Source organism: Hyla sarda, chromosome 4, assembly GCF_029499605.1.
Source record: "Hyla sarda isolate aHylSar1 chromosome 4, aHylSar1.hap1, whole genome shotgun sequence".
Classification (NCBI taxonomy): domain Eukaryota; kingdom Metazoa; phylum Chordata; class Amphibia; order Anura; family Hylidae; genus Hyla; species Hyla sarda.
Genome location: NC_079192.1, coordinates 265742761 through 265769098, shown reverse-complemented (window position 1 = coordinate 265769098; position 26338 = coordinate 265742761). Strand labels below are relative to the sequence as shown.

General features: G+C 41.1%; 1 protein-coding gene across 1 annotated transcript in view; it reads left to right on the top strand.

Annotated features, from left to right (window-relative positions):
• TRHDE (thyrotropin releasing hormone degrading enzyme) overlaps positions 1-26338 on the top strand; it is a 670942-nt gene that overhangs the window by 206572 nt on the left and 438032 nt on the right. The gene's annotated exons all lie outside the window — the stretch shown is intronic.

Here is a 26338-nt window from a genome sequence, read left to right as displayed (position 1 = left end):
CTATATTAAATAGGCCGCACTCGCAAAATATAGTATATACCACAAAATTTGATCGGCACGTAAGGAATTGTTTAATATTAATTGTTTCACCTCCCAATTTTATTTCTTTTACTTTACTATTTAAAGGACAAAATGGGCAATTGCCGCATGAATAATTGCCTACTGGAATAGATGCAGATAACCAGTTTTTCTTTACCTGACTTTTTTTATTACTTCTCATCTTTAAATAATCGTGAATTGTTTTATTCCTTTTGTAGGTAATTATAGGTTTGCTTTTTCTGGAATCTTTTAATTCATTATCATGTTGGAGTATATACCAATTTTGGTGTATAGCTCGTCTAACAGCTGAATTCATGGGGGTATTATTAAACGCAAAAATGAATCGGTCGTGATTTTGTCTTTTGTTTTTCATTTTAACTTTTGGTTTGAGCAAGTCAACACGGGAGACCAGCTCAGCTCTCTGTTTGGCTTCTTCAAGAATGTGTTGAGGGTACCCCCTTCTTCTTAATCTTTTACATAAATCCTCTACCTGGTCTTGATAAACATTATAGTCATTATTGATACGTTTTAATCTGATTATTTGACTATAAGGTATGCTATCTCTGGTCTGTGGAGGATGTGATGATTTATAATGTAATAGGGAGTTCCTACATATAGATTTCCTATATCCAGATGTGACAATATTATTGTCGATAACATTCAATTGGACATCTAAGAATTCCAATGTTTTGTTGCCAAACTGAAATGTAAAAGCCATATTTACTATATTGGCCTGATTGAGATAGTCACAAAACAATGGAATTCATTTTCATCACCGCTCCATATTACAAACACGTCGTCAACAAATCTCCAGATTGCTTTGATGTGTGCAATATAGGAATTGTCTGGAGAAAATATGTAATTTCTTTCAAATATGGCAAGAAATATATTAGCGAAACTGCAAGAGATGAGTGTCCCCATAGCAGTTCCGCTAATCTGTCTATACCATTGATCGTTATACTGAAATACATTATTTGATAGAATTAAGTGGACCGCTTCTGTAACAAATTCTATAAATTCTTTAGATTTGTTTGTACTCGATAGAAATTCACCCATAGCTTGGGTTCCAGCAGACCAAGGAATTCGAGTGAACAAACTTTCCACATCAATGGAGGCAAGTTTATAATCATTGTGCCACTCGAATTGATTAAGTGCTGAAATTAAATCTCCGGTATCCCGAAGATATGTGGGGATAAACTTCAGAAGGGGAGAAACCAACCACTCGATATAACTAGATAGATATTCTGTTGGTGCCCCTATGCCCGCTACAATGGGGCGTCCTGGTGGTGGGTTTCTCCCCTTGTGGAGCTTGGGAAGGATGTACCAATGGGGTTTAATTGGATCTGTTGGGAGTAATTTTTCTGCTAACTTCGTTGTTAGAATACCTTTCTCAGTCGATCTACGCAAAAATACTCTCAATTTGTCCATGACTTTAGTCATTGGATCATATGAAAGCTTTTCATACACCCTAATATCATTCAACTGGGCGAGAGCTTCATTTTCGTAGTCTGATCGGTTCCATATGACAATTGCACCGCCCTTATCTGCCTTGGAGACCAGTCAAGGGCTTTTTTCATCTCTGTTGTGACATTGGATTTAGCTTTGGGATAAAAAATTGCTTTAACATCTCTACATACAGCTTTTTGGAATAGATTGAGACTACTACCAGGAACTATCTGGGGGTTGAACCTGGAGGGGTTACCCCCTCCAAATTCCTCCCTGTCTTCATTCATATCTGGCATGATTTGCTCCTCCCCTGTTAAAGAAATCAACATATTAATGTTCTCATAATCTTCATCAGTGCAATCCTTAGTGGGCCTAAATCCTAAGGGGCCAATCATACACTGCGTTTCGCCTTCTCTTCATGATGATTCATTTTTATTTGGTTTTGTAGCTGATGTGAAAAACTTTTTTAAATTAATTTTACGCAGTCCTCGTAGAAAGTCCTCCTCAAACAGATGGTACCGAAAATCTTCATGTAGTCCAAAATTTAATCCTTTATTCAGGACAGAAATGCAAGGTTCACTCCATTCTACATCGGTCAGGTTGGCTATAAGCGATTCATCTGTCATTGTCTCCATGTTACTGTTTTCTTCCTCTTGTATGCTTGTGTTAGATTTTTTCCTCCTACCGCCCCATCTGGTTTTACTCCTAAAGGGACTTGAGATCCAAGTTGAGGTATGTTGGTTGTGGTGTCCCGTGTTCCCTCATCAGAGGTTGTAGAATCCGATTCAGTGGTTAAATAATCCGTTTTGTTATATTTCTTTTGTGTTTTTCTTATGTTCTTGTATTTCTTTGTTGCATTGTTTGTTTTTGCCAAGTGAAAATATGATTAGTATCAAAGTACCTCATATTTGCAACGGGCTATTGAATTATGTTGTTAATTGAAAAGCTAATACAACTAAGAACATGAATATGAAACATGAAAGGGAATTAAATAAAGAGAAAATAATATGTCAGATATGTAGTCAACAAGGTAGATAACTAGAAGATTAATAAGATGGCTTGTACCCCTTTAGAGTTGTCATAAGTTATACTGTTACATGTAAAAAAATAAGATAAAGCTACCAGGCTGAGAATGTCTCAAAGGATCAGTAAATAAATATTACGTCCTTGGCGTTCCTTACACACCGGACAATAAATTAAAAGTAGTCAAAGATAAAGGAAAGAAAATAAGTTATGCCCAAGACAAAATAATATGAAAGTGCAAAGAATTAGGGATAAAAACTTCTATATCCTAGCACATTTACCATGTTCTAGAAACTTCAGAAAAACAGATCCTTACTAAAGGCCTGGCAATTTGTATGGTGCACAATGTTGGACATTTATCAATGTTTGCTTTGGTAAATGTGCACACCCATTTTTTTTCTTCTTTTCATTTCAGATCCGTCTATCCTGTGGGCTACTTCAGATTTGGTGGACTACAATGACAGGCATTTTTTGGGGGAGTGTTTTTTGTAGTAAAAGTTTTTAAATGTGTTTTTTATTTTTATTTACTTTACAGGCTTATTAGCGAAAGCCATTACTAAGCCGGGGCTTAGTGTTAGCCCCAAAAACAGGTAGCGATAACCCCCGATTACCCCGATACCCACAGCCACAGGGGTGCCGGGAAGAGCCGGTACCAACATGCCCAGAGCATCAAAAATGGCACTCCTGGGCCTAGGCTGTAACAGGCTGGTGTTATTTAGGCTGGGGAAGGCCAGTAACAATGGTCCTCCGCCAAACCCTGGTAGAGTTAGGCTGTTGCTGTTTGGTTGCTATCTGGCTGAGAATAAAAATACAGGGAACCCTATGCGTTTTTCTTTTATTATTTAATTATTTATGGAAAATAAGACACATAGGGTTCCCCATATTTTCAATCTCAGCCAAATACTAACCAAGCAGCAACAGCCTGAGTTACCAGGGTGGCTTAGGACCATTGTTACTGGCCCTCCCAGCCTACATAATGCCAGCCTGTTACCGCTTAAGCCCAGAAGCACCATATTTGATGCTCTTGGCCTGTTGGTAGCAGCTCTTGTGGTGTTGGGTAACAGGGTAATAATTGGGGGTTAGCGCTAGCAGTTTTTGGTGCTAACCCTAAGTCCTGGCTTAGTAATGCATTCTGTCTATAAGAACAAAAACATCTTTTATTCCAAAAAAAACTCCCTCACAAGCCCTTCTTAACCATTTTATTAGCATTAAACAAAACAAAACAAAAAAACACTGGTCATCGTTGTAGTCCACAGGATACACGGATCTGAAATGAAAAGGAAAAAAAAAACAAGGAAAATAGGTTAGAACATTTATTGTAACCCACCTGCACATTTCCTGCCCCCGCACCACACCGCATGACTACAACTCCCAGCATGCCCTTCTAGTAAGGACATAATGGGAGTTGTAGTCATGCAGCAGGGCTGGGTGGGAGATCTGCAAGCGGGTGACAAGCTTGTCATCTGCCCGCACATCTAACACACTACCCCCGTGCCGCACAACTACAATTCCCAGCATGTTCTTATAGTAAGGACATGCTGGGAGTTGTAGTAGTGTTGCGTGGGTGGGAGATGTGCGGGTGGGTGACAAGCTTCTCACCCTCCTGTGCATCTCCTACCCACTCATCCCACCGTCCCTGGAAAAATGCAAGTAAAAAAAGTTGCACAAAAAGTCTCACCTGCGATTTTTTGTGAGACTTTTTGCACAGCTTTGCTCCCGACCCCCTGCCCACATCTACCACCCACTAGCTATTGCAGGACTACAACTCCCAGCATGCCCTTACAGTGAGGACATGCTGAGAGTTGTAGTCCCAACACCTTGCAGGCAGGTAATAGATGTTAGTGGGTGCCGGGATGCGGAGCTGTGCAAACAGTCGCACAAAAAGTCTCACGTGGGACTTTTTGTGCAACATTTTTGAAAATGTTGTCATAGGCAAGTTTATAAGCCAGATCTGAACTTGCTTACACTTGCGACTTTTTGAAGGGGGTTTGCGACTTTTATTTGCTTACGTGCAACTTTCGCAATGATAAATCCTGGACCACTGCAAAGTAGAAACAGAAAATTGCTTAGGTAGGGCAGATTTATATTTTTTGTTTACCCACAAAAGTCGCACAAAAAAATTGCTTAGGCTCAAGTGCGACTTTTTGTGAAAATGTTGTAAGCTAAAAAGCTGCTTAAATCCCTTGATAAATCTCCCTCAATGTGTATGATGTGTATTTTCTAGGGTAAACTGTAGCATGTTATATCCTCTAATTACAGTATAAAGCTGATTTTGACAGCCTAAGACCAGCAATTTTAACTAACCCAATTACTACAGAGCTAGTTTATTAATATGCATACATAAAAAATTGCAGAACAAAAAAGTAAAAGCTGTGTTTAAGTAAAAATATTTATAACTTTCACCACAAACAGAAATCAAAAGTGCAGGAAACCGATATTTAGCCAGTGAACATACAACTGTTAAGTTAGAGGAGATATATCATTTACAAAAATGTATCTCCTATCCACTGGGACCCCCCGTGATCTCCTGTATAAGGCCCTGGCTCTATCCAGAAAAGTGGTGGCTAACAGGACTCCTCCATATATCTCTATGGAAGAGCCTTTTGGCTATCTTTGAGAGATTCAGTTCCAGTGGTTGGACCCCTACAATCTAAATAGTATCCCCTATCCACAGTATATACTAAAGAATATACTAAACTATCCACACCATTTCAGAACTGACAGTGTGCAGTTTTTATTGCATCCATAGGTTTTTTACACACGAGTCACAATTTGAAAATGATGATATAAATATGTTAAGCACATACATTAGTATTTGTAGACTCTTAATTATGGCACAAAGTAAAGGATTTAAGACCATATACAATTATTCTAAATGATCTATATTATGATGACATAGAATACAAAATCCATTATTTGTAGTAGTAGAAATACAGTTGCATACCAAGCCAATAGGCTTATTTAATGATCAAAAAATAGTTATATTTTTTGTAAAATGGAATGCCTTTTTATGCTGAAATAAACCTGCATGGCAGATAAAAAAAAAAACAGGTAGTAGGCCACACAGATATGTTTATCAGGAGGATTACCAGCAAAAACATAATATAAAAGGGGAGGTGAACAAAAAGTATTCTGTTTTGGAACTACACTAACGAAGAGGAATATCTGTGGTGGGATCAGAGTCAGTAGTGTGGTGAAAGTCAGAGCCAAAGTCTAAAGTCAAGAGATAAAATCAGTTACAGAATCAAATATCAGAGAAGGGTTGGAAGCCAAGTCAGGAGTCAGATAGTCAGGAGGGAGGTCAAAACGAAAACCAGAAGGCAAGAGGACCAACCTGGTAGTTGGGAAGGTAAGTAAAACAACAGGGAAAATTGAGACACTTGGTAAAACCAATCACAGGAGACTGTGGCCAGCAGACACCTGTTTAAACCAGCGCATCTTAGAAAGCTTGGAACGCAGACACTGAAGTCTGGCCCAGTGTCCTAGCCTCCCAATAGGCTAACCCGCCTTACTCACAGTGAACCTGGGAGCCATAGCTACCAAGGGATGCCATCGGCGTTGCAGATGAGAAAGAGACAAGATAATTTCTTGAGCATAGCAGGTAAGTATGTTACAGATATACTTCCAGAGTGATTATACACTGCTCAAAAAAAATAAATAAATAAGGGAACACTTAAACAACACAATGTAACTCTAAGTAAATCACACTTCTGTGAATTCACACTGTCCATTCAGGAAAAAACACTGATTGACAATCAATTTCACATGATGTTGTGCAAGAAGTGGAACAGACAACAGGTGGAAATTATAGACAATTTGCAAGACACTCCCAATAAATGAGTGGTTCTGAAGGTGGTGACCACAGACCACTTCTCAGTTCCTATGCTTCCTGGCTGATGTTTTGTTCACATCTGAATGCTGGCAGTGCATTCGCTCTAGTGATAGCATGAGATGGTGTCTACAATCTACACAAGTGGCTCAGGTAGTACAGCTCATCCAGCATGGCATATCAATGCGAGCTGTGGCAAGAAGGTTTGCTGTGTTTGTCAGCGTAGTGTCCAGAGCATGAAGGCGCTACCAGGAGAAAGGCCAGTAAGAAGATGTGGAAGAGGCTGTGGGAGGGCAACAACCCAGCAGCAGGACCACTACCTCCACCTTTGTGCAAGGAGGAGCAGGAGAAGCACTACCAGAGCCCTGCAAAGGGATCTCCATCAGGCCACAAATGTGCATCTGTCCACTCAAACGGTGAAGCCCAGGACTTTCAGGACGTTTGGCATTTGCCAGAGAACACAAAGGTTGGCAAATTTCCCACTGGCGCCCTGTGCTCTTTACAGATGAAAGCAGGTTCACACTGAGCACATGTTACAAACGTGACAGAGTCTAGAGACACTGTGGAGAATGTTCTGCTGCCTGCAACATCCTCCAGCATGACCAGTTTGGCGGTGGGTCAGTAATGGTGTGGGGTGGCATTTCCCTTGGGGGCTGCACAGCCCTCCATGTGATTGCCAGAGGTAGCCTGACTGCCATTAGGTACCAATATGAGATCCTCAGACCCCTTGTGAGACCATATGCTGGTGTGGTTGGCCCTGGGTTCCTCCTAATGCAAGACAGTGCTAGACCTCATGTGGCTGGAGTGTGTCAGCAGTCCCTCCAAGAGGAAGGCATTGATGCTATGGATTGGCCCGTCAGTTCCCCAGACCTTAATCCGATTGAGCATATCTGGGACATCATGTCTCGCTCTATCCACCAATGCCACACAACTCCATCCACCATGCCCCACAGACCATCCAGGAGTTGTCGGATGCTTTAGTCCAGGTCTGGGAAGACATCCCTCAGGAGACCATCAGAAGCATGCCCAAGCATTGTAGGGAGGTCATACTGGCAAGTGGAGGCCACACACACCACTGAGCCTCATTTTGACTTGTTTTAAAGACATTACATCATAGTTGGATCAGCCTGTAGTGTGGTTTTCCACTTTGATTTTGAGTGTGACTCCATATCCAGACCTCCATGGGTTGATACATTTGATTTCCATTGATCATTTTTGTGTGATTTTGTTGTCAGCACATTCAACTATGTAAAGACGGAAGTATTTCATATGATTAGTTCATTCATTCAGACCTAGGATGTGTTACTGTCACGATGCCGGCTGGCAGGTAGTGGATCCTCTGTGCCAGAGAGGGATTGGCGTGGACCGTGCTAGTGGACCGGTTCTAAGCCACTACTGGTTTTCACCAGAGCCCGCCGCAAAGCGGGATGGTCTTGCTGCGGCGGTAGTGACCAGGTCGTATCCACTAGCAACGGCTCACCTCTCTGGCTGCTGAAGATAGGCGCGGTACAAGGGAGTAGGCAAAAGCAAGGTCGGACGTAGCAGAAGGTCGGGGCAGGCAGCAAGGATCGTAGTCAGGGGCAACGGCAGAAGGTCTGGAATCACAGGCAAGGAACACACAAGGAACGCTTTCACTGGCACTAAGGCAACAAGATCCGGCGAGGGAGTGAAGGGGAAGTGAGGTGATATAGGGAAGTGCACAGGTGTAAACACTAATTGGAACCACTGCGCCAATCAGCGGCGCAGTGGCCCTTTAAATCGCAAAGACCCGGCGCGCGCGCGCCCTAGGGAGCGGGGCCGCGCGCGCCGGGACAGAACTGACGGAGAGCGAGTCAGGTACGGGAGCCGGGGTGCGCATCGCGAGCGGGCGCTACCCGCATCGCGAATCGCATCCCGGCCAGAGGCGGTATCGCAGCGCCCCGGGTCCGTGGAACCGACCGGAGCGCTGCAGTGAGAGGAGTGTAGCGAGCGCTCCGGGGAGGAGCGGGGACCCGGAGCGCTCGGCGTAACAGTACCCCCCCCCTTGGGTCTCCCCCTCTTCTTGGAGCCTGAGAACCTGAGGACCAGACTTTTGTCCAGGATATTGTCCTCAGGTTCCCAGGACCTCTCTTCTGGACCACAACCCTCCCAATCCACTAAAAAGAAGGTTTTCCCTCTGACCTTTTTAGATGCTAAAATTTCTTTGACGGAGAAGATGTCCGAGGAGCCGGAGACAGGAGTGGGAGGAACAGATTTGGGAGAAAAACGGTTGAGGATGAGTGGTTTGAGAAGAGAGACGTGAAAGGCATTAGGGATACGAAGAGAGAGAGGAAGAAGAAGTTTATAAGAGACAGGATTAATTTGACACAAAATTTTGAAAGGACCAAGATAGCGTGGTCCCAACTTGTAGCTAGGGACACGGAAGCGGACATATTTAGCGGAGAGCCATACCTTGTCTCCAGGGGAAAAAACGGGGGGAGCTCTTCTTTTCTTATCCGCGAACTTCTTCATGCGTGAAGAAGCCTGTAAGAGAGAATTTTGGGTCTCTCTCCATATGATGGAAAGGTCACGAGAAATTTCATCCACAGCGGGCAGACCAGAGGGCAAGGGAGTAGGGAGGGGGGGAAGAGGGTGACGGCCGTACACCACGAAAAATGGGGATTTGGAGGAAGACTCAGAGACCCTGAAGTTATACGAGAATTCGGCCCATGGGAGGAGATCTGCCCAGTCATCCTGGCGGGAGGAAACAAAATGTCGCAAATAATCACCCAAGATCTGGTTAATCCTTTCTACTTGTCCATTGGACTGGGAATGATATGCAGAAGAAAAATTTAATTTAATCTTGAGTTGTTTACAGAGAGCCCTCCAGAATTTAGACACGAATTGGACGCCTCTATCCGAGACAATCTGCGTAGGCAACCCGTGAAGACGAAAAATGTGTACAAAAAATTGTTTAGCCAACTGAGGCGCAGAAGGAAGACCAGGAAGAGGGATGAAATGTGCCATTTTGGAGAATCGATCAACGACCACCCAAATAACAGTGTTGCCACGGGAAGGGGGTAAATCAGTAATAAAATCCATACCAATCAGAGACCAAGGCTGTTCGGGGACAGGCAGAGGATGAAGAAAACCAGCGGGCTTCTGGCGAGGAGTCTTATCCCGGGCACAGATAGTGCAGGCTCGCACAAAGTCCACAACATCCGTCTCCAGAGTCGGCCACCAATAGAAGCGGGAGATGAGTTGCACAGATTTCTTGATACCCGCATGACCTGCGAGATGGGAGGAGTGACCCCATTTGAGGATTCCGAGGCGTTGGCGAGGAGAAACAAAGGTCTTTCCTGGAGGAGTCTGCCTGATGGAGGCAGGAGAAGTGGAGATCAGGCAGTCAGGTGGAATGATGTGTTGCGGAGAGAGTTCAACTTCTGAGGCATCCGAGGAACGAGAGAGAGCATCGGCCCTAATGTTCTTATCGGCAGGACGAAAGTGAATCTCAAAATTAAATCGGGCAAAGAACAGAGACCACCGGGCCTGGCGAGGATTCAGCCGTTGGGCAGACTGGAGGTAGGAGAGGTTCTTGTGGTCGGTGTAGATAATAACAGGAGAACTTGATCCCTCCAGCAGATGCCTCCATTCCTCAAGTGCTAATTTAATGGCTAGAAGCTCTCGATCCCCGATGGAGTAGTTCCTCTCCGCTGGAGAGAAGGTCCTAGAGAAAAAACCACAAGTGACAGCATGCCCGGAAGAGTTTTTTTGTAGAAGAACAGCTCCAGCTCCCACTGAGGAGGCATCAACCTCCAATAGGAAGGGTTTGGAAGGGTCAGGTCTGGAGAGGACGGGAGCCGAAGAAAAGGCAGACTTGAGTCGTTTAAAGGCGTCTTCTGCTTGAGGAGGCCAGGACTTGGGATCAGCATTTTTTTTGGTTAAAGCCACGATAGGAGCCACAATGGTAGAAAAATGTGGAATAAATTGCCTGTAATAATTGGCGAACCCCAAAAAGCGTTGGATAGCACGGAGTCCGGAGGGGCGTGGCCAATCTAAGACGGCAGAGAGTTTGTCTGGATCCATCTGTAGTCCCTGGCCAGAGACCAAATATCCTAGAAAAGGAAGAGATTGGCATTCAAACAGACATTTCTCAATTTTGGCATAGAGTTGGTTGTCACGAAGTCTCTGAAGAACCATACGGACATGCTGGCGGTGTTCTTCTAGATTGGCAGAAAAAATTAGGATATCGTCCAGATATACAACAACACAGGAGTATAACAGATCACGAAAAATTTCATTGACAAAGTCTTGGAAGACGGCAGGGGCGTTGCATAGTCCAAAGGGCATGACCAGATACTCAAAGTGTCCATCTCTGGTGTTAAATGCCGTTTTCCACTCGTCCCCCTCTCTGATGCGGATGAGGTTATAGGCGCCTCTTAAGTCCAATTTAGTGAAGATGTGGGCACCTTGGAGGCGATCAAAGAGTTCAGAGATGAGGGGTAAGGGGTAGCGGTTCTTAACCGTGATTTTATTAAGACCGCGGTAGTCAATGCAAGGACGTAGGGAGCCATCTTTTTTGGACACAAAGAAAAATCCGGCTCCGGCAGGAGAGGAGGATTTACGGATAAAGCCCTTTTTTAGATTCTCCTGGACTTATTCGGACATGGCAAGAGTCTCTGGGGCAGAGAGAGGATAAATTCTGCCCCGGGGTGGAGTAGTGCCCGGGAGGAGGTCGATAGGGCAATCATAAGGCCTGTGAGGAGGTAGAGTCTCAGCTTGTTTTTTGCAGAAAACATCCGCGAAGTCCATATAGGCCTTAGGGAGACCGGTTACTGGAGGAACCACAGAGTTACGGCAAGGGTTACTGGGAACCGGTTTTAGACAGTTCTTGGAACAAGAGGACCCCCAATTCTTGATCTCCCCAGTGGACCAATCCAGGGTAGGGGAATGAAGTTGAAGCCAGGGAAGTCCAAGGAGAATTTCCGAGGTGCAATTGGGGAGGACCAAAAGTTCAATCCTCTCATGATGAGATCCGATGCTCATAAGAAGGGGCTCCGTGCGGAAACGTATGGTACAGTCCAATCTTTCATTATTTACACAATTGATGTAGAGGGGTCTGGCGAGACTGGTCACCGGGATGTTGAACCTGTTGACGAGGGAGGCCAAAATAAAATTTCCTGCAGATCCAGAGTCCAAGAAGGCCACTGTAGAGAAGGAGAAGGCAGAGGCAGACATCCGCACAGGCACAGTAAGACGTGGAGAAGCAGAGTAGACATCAAGGACTGTCTCACCTTTGTGCGGAGTCAGCGTACGTCTTTCCAGGCGGGGAGGACGGATAGGACAATCTCTCAGGAAGTGTTCGGTACTAGCACAGTACAGGCAGAGGTTCTCCATACGGCGTCGTGTCCTCTCTTGAGGTGTCAGGCGAGACCGGTCGACCTGCATAGCCTCCACGGCGGGAGGCACAGGAACAGATTGCAGGGGACCAGAGGAGAGAGGAGCCGAGGAGAAGAAACGCTTCGTGCGAACAGAGTCCATATCTTGGCGGAGTTCCTGACGCCTTTCGGAAAAACGCATGTCAATGCGAGTGGCTAGGTGAATAAGTTCATGTAGATTAGCAGGAATTTCTCGTGCGGCCAGAACATCTTTAATGTTGCTGGATAGGCCTTTTTTGAAGGTCGCGCAGAGGGCCTCATTATTCCAGGACAATTCTGAAGCAAGAGTACGGAATTGTACGGCATACTCGCCAACGGAAGAATTACCCTGGACCAGGTTCAACAGGGCAGTCTCAGCAGAAGAGGCTCGGGCAGGTTCCTCAAAGACACTTCGGATTTCCGAGAAGAAGGAGTGTACAGAGGCAGTGACGGGGTCATTGCGGTCCCAGAGCGGTGTGGCCCATGACAGGGCTTTTCCGGACAGAAGGCTGACTACGAAAGCCACCTTAGACCTTTCAGTGGGAAACAGGTCCGACATCATCTCCAGATGCAGGGAACATTGGGAAAGAAAGCCACGGCAAAACTTAGAGTCCCCATCAAATTTATCCGGCAAGGATAAGCGTATCCCAGGAGCGGCCACTCGCTGCGGAGGAGGTGCAGGAGCTGGCGGAGGAGATGACTGCTGAAGCTGTGGTAGTAACTGTTGAAGCATAACGGTCAGTTGAGACAGCTGTTGGCCTTGTTGCGCTATCTGTTGTGACTGCTGGGCGACCACCGTGGTGAGGTCAGCGACAACTGGCAGAGGAACTTCAGCGGGATCCATGGCCGGATCTACTGTCACGATGCCGGCTGGCAGGTAGTGGATCCTCTGTGCCAGAGAGGGATTGGCGTGGACCGTGCTAGTGGACCGGTTCTAAGCCACTACTGGTTTTCACCAGAGCCCGCCGCAAAGCGGGATGGTCTTGCTGCGGCGGTAGTGACCAGGTCGTATCCACTAGCAACGGCTCACCTCTCTGGCTGCTGAAGATAGGCGCGGTACAAGGGAGTAGGCAAAAGCAAGGTCGGACGTAGCAGAAGGTCGGGGCAGGCAGCAAGGATCGTAGTCAGGGGCAACGGCAGAAGGTCTGGAATCACAGGCAAGGAACACACAAGGAACGCTTTCACTGGCACTAAGGCAACAAGATCCGGCGAGGGAGTGAAGGGGAAGTGAGGTGATATAGGGAAGTGCACAGGTGTAAACACTAATTGGAACCACTGCGCCAATCAGCGGCGCAGTGGCCCTTTAAATCGCAAAGACCCGGCGCGCGCGCGCCCTAGGGAGCGGGGCCGCGCGCGCCGGGACAGAACTGACGGAGAGCGAGTCAGGTACGGGAGCCGGGGTGCGCATCGCGAGCGGGCGCTACCCGCATCGCGAATCGCATCCCGGCCAGAGGCGGTATCGCAGCGCCCCGGGTCCGTGGAACCGACCGGAGCGCTGCAGTGAGAGGAGTGTAGCGAGCGCTCCGGGGAGGAGCGGGGACCCGGAGCGCTCGGCGTAACAGTTACCTTAGTGTTCCTTTTTTTTTTTTTTTTTTTGAGCAGTGTATATCACTCCCTTCTTTTAGGTGAAAGATATAATCGCGCATGCACACTATGCAAATTTTGTCACGATTTTCTGCATGGAAAGAAAAAGGGAACAAACATAGCGAATATGCAGATTTATGGAAGAATATTTGTCCATATATACGCAAAATATCACAAATTCTAATATGGCCCCTACCGCTCATCACTAATTAACATTGGTCCAATTGTAGTACCTATTAGAAGGAAGCCTGTCATGTGACCTCTGTCTCATGAGAAGACCATCTTCCATAGGGAAGTTAGTAATTAACAATACCTGCTGTTAATTAGTAATTGTGGTTCATTGGCAAAATCTATTAGGTGAAAAGTTACAGCTCTAATTATATGTGGTATTTAATATTAGAGACATGAAATCTGTCTACATCATAATATGCATGAAAGTACGTCTTACATCAGACGCTAATCGTATCTGTCAGAAAAAAAAAAACATGTCCTGAAGCATAAGAACATTGCAAGTTCCCTAAGGAGCTAGTGAAAAAAGAAAAATATCAAAAAAGCACCAGTATGTATTTATTCTGTGTAGATAGAGGTTTATTTACAAATAGATCACAATTAAAACATTGTGTTCTCTACATATTTTGGTGACTGAAGTGATTGGGTTACCATATATAGCAGGGATATCTAAATTGATTTAAATACAAGGCCCATGCAGCCCCTCCTTTTACTTCTTTATTCTCGGGGAAACACCTCTAGGGCAAATGTTTCAATAAACAATGCCACATTTTTTTTTCTTAAAGATCAGAATAGGTAAGTTATTTAAATAGACTATTTTCAACATCAAGTTACATGCAAGCGTTACAATTCTCATGGGAGAAGTGGAATTATGTTCCAGAGTCAGTGTGGTACTGGCAAAACTATGTATGGAGTAGTGTTGCTCTCGAATATTCCCAATGCAAATTTTATTCGCGAATATCGCATATTCGCATATTCGCAAATTTGCGAATATAGCACTATATATTCGCAATTACGAATATTCATTTTTTTTTCACAGTACACATCACAGTGATCATCCCTCTCTGCTTCCAGCTTGTGTGATGTAAAGAAGGCTCTAATACTACTGTGTGAGAATGGGGTACGAATTTTCGCATATGCGAAAATTAGCATATGCTAATTTTCGCATATGCGAATTTTCGCTTTTCCTAATTTTAGCATATGCGAAAATAAAACGCGAACATGCAAATTTAGCAAATATATGATGAATATTCGTCCATATATTCGTGAAATATCGCAAATTCGAATATGGCCTATGCCGCTCAACACACAGTATTGCGGTACTCCTTAATCACTATAATATGTCTTTGGTTGGCAGGGAAGAGATAGCCTGGCACTAGTTTCTCATGCCAAATATTGCAGGAGCTTGGTTGTTACATGACGGTTGGGCTCCTGCTCTAACGATCACAAGCAGAGAAGCCTCTGATGCTGGTAGTATAAACCCTTAGATGCCATGGTCCAATTCTGATTGCAGCATATAAGTGATTTCTGGGAATCTGTAATTGGTGCCTGGTCGACATTATTACTGGGCACTGATGGGTTTCCATTACAGCCAAAAGCCTAATTAAGACCTAATGGTATTTTGTGTATGTGCGAATACTCGACTATGTCTCCAACAAGACTGGATGGGTGGCCTGTCAGCTTTATGTTGAAATATATAACATACTGTACCACATTAGTATAGTTTTTTATTATAATAAGAAAATGATATCTCATGCTTTGTTCACACATCATAAAGTGAAGAGCAAAATATGTCTGTAAAATAGAATAAAGTATGTATGTTTTTATCTAATAATGTGAATAATGAAAGTCAATGGAAAAGTGTGCACACTGTTTACAAAAGCTACAGTATTAGCCAATGTTCAGTAACCTAAGGTTTTAACTTAGAGCACACTGAGGGCGCATTGATACAGAATCTCTCAGTGAGAAAAAAAAAAGTAACAACATTTACTCTTGTAGGGCCTGTATATTTTAAGCACTGATTTAGGGGACTAATACACTAATTTTTCAATGAAACTCTAATAGTCCAGGCAAGCTTATGCTGTTTTCGACACCTGACCATCTTTGTCGACCCCAAACAGACTGGAAATGTTTTGTTGGCTTTGTCTTCCATGTGTGTGTAAAAAACCCCTCAAAAATCATGCGCCACTATTCTACATAAAAAATGTAAAATGTAAAATTTCTGTTATACTTTTTAAAATATTTTGTAGTTTTTTCAGACTCAAAAGTAAATTCTGTGGTAATCTTGTTACCAAAAAGAAGTGTATTAGATTCAAATGACAAAGTTAGAACTAAACAATGGAATGCTGCTAAGCCTCAATTACCTAAGATAACTGAAATCGATGCAAAACCAATAAAGAAAGGTATTTTCAAAGTAAATTATCTTTTTACATTAGAACCTAATAGAAAAAAAAGATCAACATAACCAAAATAGCTTTGCAATTAACAAGAAGAAAGCCTTTACATAAATGAAAATCTTTTAAGGTTTGTAGAAAACAGCTGATTAAGACAGCGGCCACAGCCAGAGACATGCCAAGTTACCTTAACTTATCCAAAAATCTCAGTTTAGGGAGAGCAAAATATGCATATTTTTAAAGATGCAGATACATGAGTCATGAATGTTGTGAGTCGCAGATAGTAAAGAGGACAAAAATTGGTTGTTTCACATAAGCAAGGGCTCAAAAAGGGGCTTTGAGTTTAGCACCCGCGACCCAGTGTGAATCTTCCAGAAACTGTTCATATCTCTGTCGGAGCTCTGTTTTGGAGCTCCATCACAAAGTCTGTTCCTGGCAGGAAAAAATAAGCTGGGTGGGGGAAAGGCCAATAAATATATACGCCCTATATGCTACCCACATTGTCAGAGGGCTGAAGTGGTCTTGAGTTGAACACATTTCGCGACAGAATTAAAGATATGTTGCTGAAATGTAGAGTGTATAAGGTAAACCTTTTGATGCCAGTGTGAGGAGGAAAGAGCATAGTATGACTTAGAGAGTGCATGCTATGGACAGACTTTATCCGCAGAGCTAGTATGGCCTTAAGAAGGCCTCTGCTTGCCATATTAACTGATTGGCCCCCTGTGATCACTTAGATGTCTTTTGTCCTTTTGAATCACTGTTGATTATTTACTGATTTCAATCATTAACACTTGTTGCTGGTTATTACAGGCCTATCTTCAGTGCAAGCTCAACACCTAAAATCCTGTCATAGTCCCTGATGGCAGGCGTGATGTCCATGTATATTGCAAAAGAATTACATATACCCATAATGTGCACAGTTTAAATGATTATGACACCTATATGTTAAAAGACCAAAAGAATATCAAATTAAACCACGAAAGTCCACTTACTGCTGTAACGTGACATGATCATTTGCTATATTCCTTGTTTCTGTGGTAACATAGGTGTTCCAGATCATTGGTTCCATGCAGAGGAAACTTTAAACATGTGTTCCTGTCAGTAGCCTCTACAGAGACTGAAATTAAGATGTTCTCGTTGATGTTCTCTCTTTTTCCATACAACATTACATTTCTTTAATCACTTTAACTTTAGGAAGAGGAATAGTAGGTGTGAAAGAGACATTTTTCATTAATGACTTCTAAGTGAATTAACAGATATGAGTCTTATTAGTTGAACGTGGGAAATATAGTTAATTTGGTGCCATGTGATTGAATGCATTATAATTTTCAGGGTGATAGTTATGTCATTTAATGTTGAATAACAAAGGTACTGTGATAATAGCTTATTAAAGGGGTTACGCAGAATTAGAAAAAAACATAGCTGCTTTCTTTCCAAAATAGCACCACATTTTTCAACAGGTTTTGCATGGAATCACAGCCCAATCACTTCAGTGTTGCTAAGCTGCAATATAATTTACTTCTACAGTTACTTGTAAAAAAAAGTTGCCTTACAGGGAAACCTTACTGTAAGTAAACCTGCATGCTAAACAGCAAATAAACCTGTCAAGTGTATCACAATTCCATCAGATATTTATACTGTTCATATTTGCTGCCTGTAGTACAGATGGAGCAGTCCTGAGTTCGTCATTAGTGTTGAGCGCGAATATTTCAAATGCTAATTTTTACCACAAAAATTGGCACTTCAAGATTTTGCTTATATTTAGAATATAGTGATATATATTCATAATGACAAATATTATTTTTTTGCAAATATATGTGAATATGCAAATAGGCGAATATGCAAATATTTGCAAATATGCACATATTCACAAATATCGGCACTTCCAGTGAGAGGACACTGATCCTTTCCTACTCTTAGGTGAAAGATATAATCACACATGTGCACTATGCAAATTTCATTACGAATTTACGCATGGAAAAAGAAGAGAACGAACATAGCGAATATGCAAATTTCACAAACATGCATATTCGTCCATAAATTCGCAAAATATTGCAAATTCGAATATGGCCCCTGCCGCTCTTTACTTTTTGTCATTTGATACAGATTTGTCTGATAAAGTTGGGCTTCATATATTTAGTGTATTTCAGGCAAACATTACAAACCTGCAATGGAATATGTGTCGGTAGAATCTTAATAATGAATTAATTATCTGAAAAAGTACCCAGTACTCTTACATATACTAACACAGTGGTATACACTTTGTTTCCCATGATGCATTGGAAATCATTGGATCACTTTGCTTTACCTGATCATCTAGTCATCTTTAGTACCAAAAATATTGCACTTGGATATTGTACAGAATTTACACATCTAGCTTAGAACCCATCAAAAGGTGTTAATAAAAGGATACATTATGCTTACATATTGGAAGATGCCCAACTGTGCCATAAGCTCTGAACAACTGTAACAGAATACAGTTTGTTTGCCAAAGGGCTGTAGTGCGGCATAAAAAGTTTGGGGCTAAATCTCTGAAAATGGTCTTGGGGATTTGGTCATTATTAATAGTGTCATCTATGGTGGGTACTCAGTGTTGAACAATACAGACAGGCACTTATCCATCATGCTATACCATCAGGGGATTGTTTGGAACAACCTCCTAGCTGAGTTCATTAAAAACAGTGTGCAAGTGTACCTAGAAGAATTGATGCTGTTTTGGAGACAAAAAGTGGTTACACCAAACACCGATTTGATTTAGATTCCTCTTCTATTCATTCAATTTGCATTTTGTTAATTGATAAAAAAATAAACTATTAACAAATCTATGTTGAACGCTTTCTTACTTTGCTGAATTTTTACATACCTCCCTTAAACTTTTGCACAGTACTGAAAACTTATCAAATGTCAATACAGTGACATCTTCCATGATCTATTCATACCAACAACTTTATCTTTTTCAAGGGGAGCCTTTAAATCTGTGGGAAAGAAGGTTTCTATAGCAACATACTTATTGTAAGAACATTGAGGCTAAGCAACTCTCTGGCATTGGAAGTGGTCCCTTGGTAAACTCACTAAAACGTCAAAAGGGGCCTGGATGAATTGATCCAATGATTTATGCAGATTTCGAGCAAGGAAAGAATTTGTACCCCCTAGATTAGGAAAAATTGACTTCTACCAGGTTACCTAAATCCACATTAAACTATAGGACTTAACCTCACATCTATCTTATATGTATGGGCATCTTTTTGATGATTATTATTATTATAGACTTTATAAAGATATAGGTCCTTATAGTAGCCACTGGCGAAAAGGAGATAAAATTGGGCACTAGAATATTTAGTCTGCCTTTTTTTTCTCTCAACCCCTTTAATATAATTTGGCAAGAGGTTGGAAAGGTAAATGAGAAGAGTTTCACTTATTCCATTTACATATACTCAAGCCTTTTTCTATTTAATACATCCTATTTTATAGTATAAGTCCTAAACGAATCAACTATGCCCTTTAGTTATGTATTGATGGATGGTATATTTAACCCCTTAAGGACGCAGGGTTTTTCCGTTTTTGCATTTTCATTTTTTCCTCATCACCTTCTAAAAATCATAACGCTTTCAATTTTTCACATAAAATTCCATATTATGGCTTATTTTTTGCGCCACCAATTCTACTTTGCAGTGATATTAGTCATTTTACCCAAAAATCCACGGCAAATCGGGAAAAAAATTAATTGTGCGACAAAATTGAAGAAAAAAATTAATGTTGTAAATTTGGGGGCTTCTGTTTCTACACAGTGCATTTTTAGGTAAAAATAACCTTATTTTTATTCTGTAGGTCCATACGGTTAAAATGATACCCTACTTATATAGGTTGGATATTGTTGTACTTTGGAAAAAAATCATAACTACATGCAGGAAAATTTATATGTAAATAATTCTCATCTTCTAACCCCTATAACTTTTTTATTTTTCAGCGTACTGGCTGGTATGAGGACGCATTTTTTGCGCCGTGTTCTGATGTTTTTATCGGTACCCTTTTTGTATTGATTGGACTTTTTGATCGCTTTTTATTTATTTTTTCATGATATAAAAAGTGACCAAAAATACACTATTTTGGACTTTGGGATATTTTTTTGCGCGCACGCCATTGACCGTGCAATTTAATTAACGATATATTTTTATAGTTCGGACATTTTCGCATGCGGCGATACCACATATGTTTATTTTTATTTACACAGTTTTTTTTATGGGAAAAGGGGGTGATTCATACTTTTATTAGGAAAGGGGTTAAATGACCTTTGTTAACTCTTTTTTTTTCCACTTTTTTTTTGCAGTGCTATAGCTGAGAGCTTTAGCACTGCACACACTGATCTCCTATTCTGATCCATGCAAAGGCACGGATCAGTCAGATAAGGGCTTGATTGCTCAAGCCTGTAGCTCAGGCTTGGGGCAATCCATCGACGATCGGACGCTGCAGAGACAGGTAAGGAGACCTCCACCTGTGTCCCAGCTGATCGGAACATCGCGATTTTATTGCGATGTCCCGATTAGCCTGACTGAGCTCCCGGGGAAGCGCTTACTTTCGCTTTCAGACGCAGTGGCAGTGGTCAACTTTGATCGCCGCGTCTGAAGGGTTAACAGTGCGCGGCACAACTATCAATGCCGCGTGCTGTTAGCCCAGGGTCCCGACTATGCTTAGCAGCTGGGACCGACCCGGTGGGATGCGGGGTCATGGCGTGACCCAGTTTTAAACACCGGGACGGGCATAGGGCGTACAGGTACGCCCAACGTCTTTAAGGAGTTAAATGGGCACTGTCAGATACAAAAACTTTTTATATGTTGTAAAGCATGCAAAACCAATAAAAAATAAATAAAAGTGCTAGACACATAAAACTTTGATGTACATGGTCAGGATTAGGTACTGAGTGATATATTTAAAAAAAAAATTTTGGGTGGATCTGACGGGTACGCTTTAATAAATTGCCTTATTTTGCTGACAGTTTTTATCAACAACAATTGTGCAATTTCTACTTATTTGCCATATTCGCAAAATATGGTGCCCGGAAATAAGCAGGTATGTATGTAAGTACTTTATACTACTGCACATAATTTATTAATCATAAAGTACATACTGTAGAGCAGTGCAATAAAAGGCAGTAGTAAAAGCTTAAAACTAATTTTCCACCGAGTATGATAGGAATGATTAAACAGAAATAATACTAAATATTGCAAAATCTGATCATTGAGTTGAATTTTCCTGCAATATATATATATGCTTAGTCTGACATGGTTTTGAGTAGCTGCATCCACTATATATGGCCAATGGTTTAAAGAGATACGGGTTACTGGTGAATCGCTGTAAAATCTTGGCATTACTGTTACTCATGAGGAACTAGAATATTTTCTATGACATGAAAATTTGCAGAAGACTTGTGATAATGGCAAAAATCCTAATATGATAGCACAACATTTCTTTATATAGGGAAAAGCAGTGATTTTATTAGCCATTAATATTGAAAACACTGGCAACAAATTAAAATAGTGTAAGTGAAAACTGTCCACTAAAGCCAAACATATGATAACTGTTTTTTATACTATACAAACAGGGTAAAAAAAATTGTCAGGTGTAGCAAATATTTCCCCTTGAGGCTGGGTTCACACATTGTAAATATAAAAAAAAAAAAAAAACGGCCTTAAAATTATTACAAAAACGGACCTGTGTTTAATGTAAAAATGTGCACTAAAGTCTATGGAAAAGGAATTGTTCGTGCACACGCTGTAAAAAAAGAAATGGCCATAACTCCTTTGTAGGAATTATAGCTGTTACCAACCACTTTTTCATTTTCCTAGTCTTAATGGTGGAAAATATGGATTTTATTAAAGACAGGAGACTTCACATTATTACATTGTACGCTTTATTTTACTAGAAAGCAGCACACAAATGGTTAACAGATTAACAGATATATAACAGAGAAAAAACTTGCATGTCACAGCCTAGCATGCTAGATCATAGTCTAACAGACAATCAGAGTAGGCTATAGATAACATATGGTGGTGTTGCTATTGGTTATCCCTCTTTCTTTGGTGACAAAAGTAAGTCCTATATTACATGATGAATTCTTCATTTAAAGGGGTACTCCACCCCTGGCATCTTATCCCCTATCCAAAGGGACCCTCGGAATGTCAATTAACATCCCTAGAAGTTGAGGGAACCACGCTTGCATTGGCCACCATGGGGTAATGAGAACAAGAGTTCTGGATCTGGACGCCAACTGAAGAAACAATGGATGTGTCTGTTCAGTCGAGAAGTGAATAAGTCTAGACATAGAGGACCCCATAGAAAATCTGTCTGCTGAAATATAACAGGATCCAATTTCCAATTGCTGTAATCTGTGAGAAAATGGGAATTCCAATCCGCGACCTTGTGTTATGAACCCAGAAGGTATTCCGCCTTCAGAACAATGGATTTTTGATTTTGCACCTCCTAGATGCTTGATGTTTTGAACTGCTGAAATATTGTCCATCCAAAGAAGGACACAGCAGTGAGAATGGTGTTTCATGAAACTCTTCAGAGCAAAAAATCCTGCTAACAGTTCCAGGCACTTTATGTGTAGACTGGATTCTAAAGACCATTTTCCTCCTATGAAAAGGTGACTGCAACGAGCTCCCCATCTGATAAGACTTGCATCAGATTCTATTGGGAAGTCGGGTTTTGGATGGAAAATAGTTTTTCCGTTCCAGGATTGAATGTGATACAGCCACTATAGAAGTTCCTCCTTGGCCTCTGAAATCCAAATTTCAACGGAATAGGTTAAACCTTCTCTTAAATGTTTGATTTTTAGTCTCTGAAGGGCCCTGTAGTGGAGGGGAGCAAGAAAGATGGCTTGTATGGAAGCTGAGAGAAGGCCAACAATTTGAGCTATGGATGGTAGAGAAATCAATTATTTCTTGAGAATTGAACAAATCTCCTTGCGTATTAAGGAAAACTTAAAACAGCTGAGTGTGTGTTTACCATGAAACCTAAAAATTCCAGTTCTTTGGAAGGAGATAGGACAGATTTCTGCTGATTGATTAAAAATCCCAGATCTTGAAGAAGTGATAGAGTCCATTGAGTGTGGAGAGGAATAAGATGAAGGGAAGACGACATGATTAAGATGTCATACAAGTAAATGATTAACCGAACACCTCTGGTGCTTAAAGCCGCTTCCACTGGTTTCAGAAGCTTTGAGAAACACCACGGAGCTGAAAAAGTCTGAATGGAAGTCATGTGAACTGCCAAAGTTGATTTTGCCAGCGAAACTGAAGATAAGGGGAATAGGAATTGAAAGATAGGCATCTTTTAAGTCTGTTTTCACCAGCCAATCCTCTTATAAGAGTAAATCTTTTAAAAGATGGATGTCCTCCATCTTGAAGTGTCGGTAGATGACAAAATCGTTGAGAAGTATCCGATTGATTACTGGACGGTATCTGCCATGTTTTTTCTTCACAAGAAATAAATTGCTTAGAAAGCATTGGTCGTGAGATGGGATAGAAATTATTGCATTTTTGTAACGCAATTCCTTAAATTTTTGTTTACTAGGTTTTGATCTGATAAAGAAAATTGAATTGGAGGAGGGAGATGATGTTGTGTTGGTGTTGTAATGAAATCTATTTGGAAACTCAGAACAGTATTCAGTATCCAAAGATCTGAGGTCAGCATTTTCTAATTTTGGAAAAAATATTGAATTCTCTCTCCTAATGGTATGTGAGAAGAAGGTGCAAGTGGGCGACTTATCTGTAGATGGTCCGGATCCGTTAAATCCACAAAGTCCTCTCGGCCTCCACATTCTACCCCTGCAGGGTAAAAAACTGGTAGGATGTGTGGATGGGATATGGAAGGTAGAGTAAGTGTCAGATGGTTGTGATGGGCCTCGTTGAGGTAATCTGTAATTATTCTTTTGACCGGGAAAGTGGGCTCTTCCTCGCGCGGCCTTGTCAAAAACCCGACAAGGAAAAACTTTTTTTTATTGAGGTTTTGTCCTTGTCTAAGAACGAGAAAAGACCTACATACTTTGAAATATCCTTTATAAAGTCCTCTCCAAACAAAAGGCCATCAGTGGGTGTCGATTTTCCAGGTGGTGTTATTTCTTCTTATTTCATTCTGAATGGATATAAGAAAATAAGGAGTTGACCAAACTGGAGTACTGATTTAAAGATGGTAGTTACAGTTCTTGTGAATGTCCATTCAAACAGCTATATTCAAACAGCTATACATCAGTTTAAGCATAACATTTTTAACTGTTGTTTAGGTTTTATACATTACATTATATTGGATTAGAAACAGGTGAAAAATCTTAAAAAATTTTTATATAGTATTTTATGTGAACATCAAAATACATATTATGTTGTGTGTGTAAAGAATGGACAGCAGTGGACTAGTGCACCATTCCTAATATTTCTTTTTTTACTGATAAGAGATATGAAAGGTCATGTTTTTGTGGGAAACTAATACTGCAACATACAACTATTGTTAGAAATTGATCTGTAATAGCATCCTTTATAAATTGTGAGGCAGATAGACATAGAATTTATATTCCTTTCTACTATTGAGAAATGGATTGTCAAAATAAAAGGTAAAATGCAGGAGGAGGACCTGCCTGCTTAGCCTATGACTGGCTGAGGACACCAGAGCAACCAATGACTGACTAGTTAAGCTGATCCTGCTCTGACTTCATGTTTCAGAAATAGGGAGAAGAGAAAATACAAATCCTTTATGATCCTGGAATACCACTTTTAAAACTTGAATAGCTCTATTGATTATGAACAAACAAATAGGTAAATCCAGCTCAGCTGATAAAGCCCAGCCACATTTCTGACCCAAGAACTGCAGACAATAAAAGTCCCATGTGGCAATGTTACAAAAAAGCATGAAGGTTTATTTCAGAAAAGACACATTTCTATGAAATAAGCCTTCAAATTATCAGAATCGTAAATAACACAACAGGTATAAAGCAGACAATACCAAAGGACAAGGCAAAAGCATAGTAAGGAACAATGCTAAAGCTTAAGAAGCCTACCATTATTCAGAAGTGTTGACACATAATGAAACCTGACATAGATGGCCAGAAGAAGAGAAGGGACCCAGAAATATATGAGCATAGAAGACAGGAATAGTATCCCTGTAGTGAAAAGCAGGAGTATAGATTTTTTTTAGCAACTTGTTGTAACAGTCCACCAGTGCCATGACCACTAGCAAAGAGCCAGCAGTGAAATGTAATGCTCATTTTCCATAGGTTGGAGCGAAATAGAGCATTTGCCTCCAGATTCCTTTATAAATTACAACTGATTACTTGTGGTCTGAGCAGCAGGATACCATGTGATCTACCTGTGACGTGTGTGAGTAAAAAAAAAGCCCCGTACCAAGTATTAAAATGGTGTCTCCTTATGGCTGTCTTTATTACTATCATGCACAACTGCTTTGGACAAGAGGTCTTGGTGCTTTAAGTATGAGTCAACATCAGCAGATGCAACAGTCATTGAGTGCACACTTCATCGGCAAACTCATGCAGTCATTGGCTGTGGCATCCTAGTGGCCTCACCCTTTGGTCCCTATCTATTGAGCATCATTGTTTAGCTAACACACACACCCTTATTTCTAGGACCCGCAGAGAATAGATTTTCATGCAGGTTTTGGTCTGAGTTGTTTTCCCAAGACCACATAGTAGCAGCACAGTCTGCTTCTATGGTATATATGCCCTTGTGATTTTTTAAGAAGTTACCTTCTTAAAAAAAAAAAATTCAAAGGGGACAACCATTGTAATGTCAATACAATTTGTCTTCATGTATCTGGGTACTCCTTCCCTAATAAAGGGTATAGCTTGTTTTCCCAAGCTAATGGATGCTGGGTACAAAGATATGGTGTAAAAAATGATTTGGTATAAAAAAAAAACTGTCATGGTAATCATATTATAATAAGATTCTGGGGTTGAAAAAGTCATCACACTGTACAATATTGCTCTGTTGTTTATTGCTACTATTCATTAAAGAACCTACTTTTATGTAAATGTGTATTTTGCAGAATAAAGCTAGCGTGTTGGCTTGTGAATAGAACAGCTCATTGTAATTATTCTCCCCAGTGACAGCATTATTTATGAGTTCTGTATGAATAATTGATAATAATTTAAATAACAATACTTTTTCAGCATTTTATGGTAGTATTTAAGTTAAAATTAGAGTGTTTAAAAGTATGCAAAAAAGTACAAGGATATTTAGCAGAGCACAGCAGCAATAGATCTGCAGTATTAATTGTCGGTTGGGAAAATAACTTAAGCAAGGTTTATTTCATGCAGCAGTTTAGCTCTATATAAATAATATGTACAGAGGAAATATCAGAAGAGCTGTGCGGCAGTTTTATATTCTGACAAGTATTATTTTTATGCATTAGGAGAAGAAAAACCCTCAATAATAAATTTTCCTTTTTGAATGTTCCAGAACACCCTACCTGCATATAAAATTGACATCCATTTTCCTAATACAGTGTAGCATCATATCTTTTGCAAACACATGTGAATAATTCCTTTGAAATATTTTCTTGACTTCAAAATGGCATAAATCTTTTTTGGAGCTAAGGAAAAAAAAACATTTTATTACAATATAGTGTATGGATGA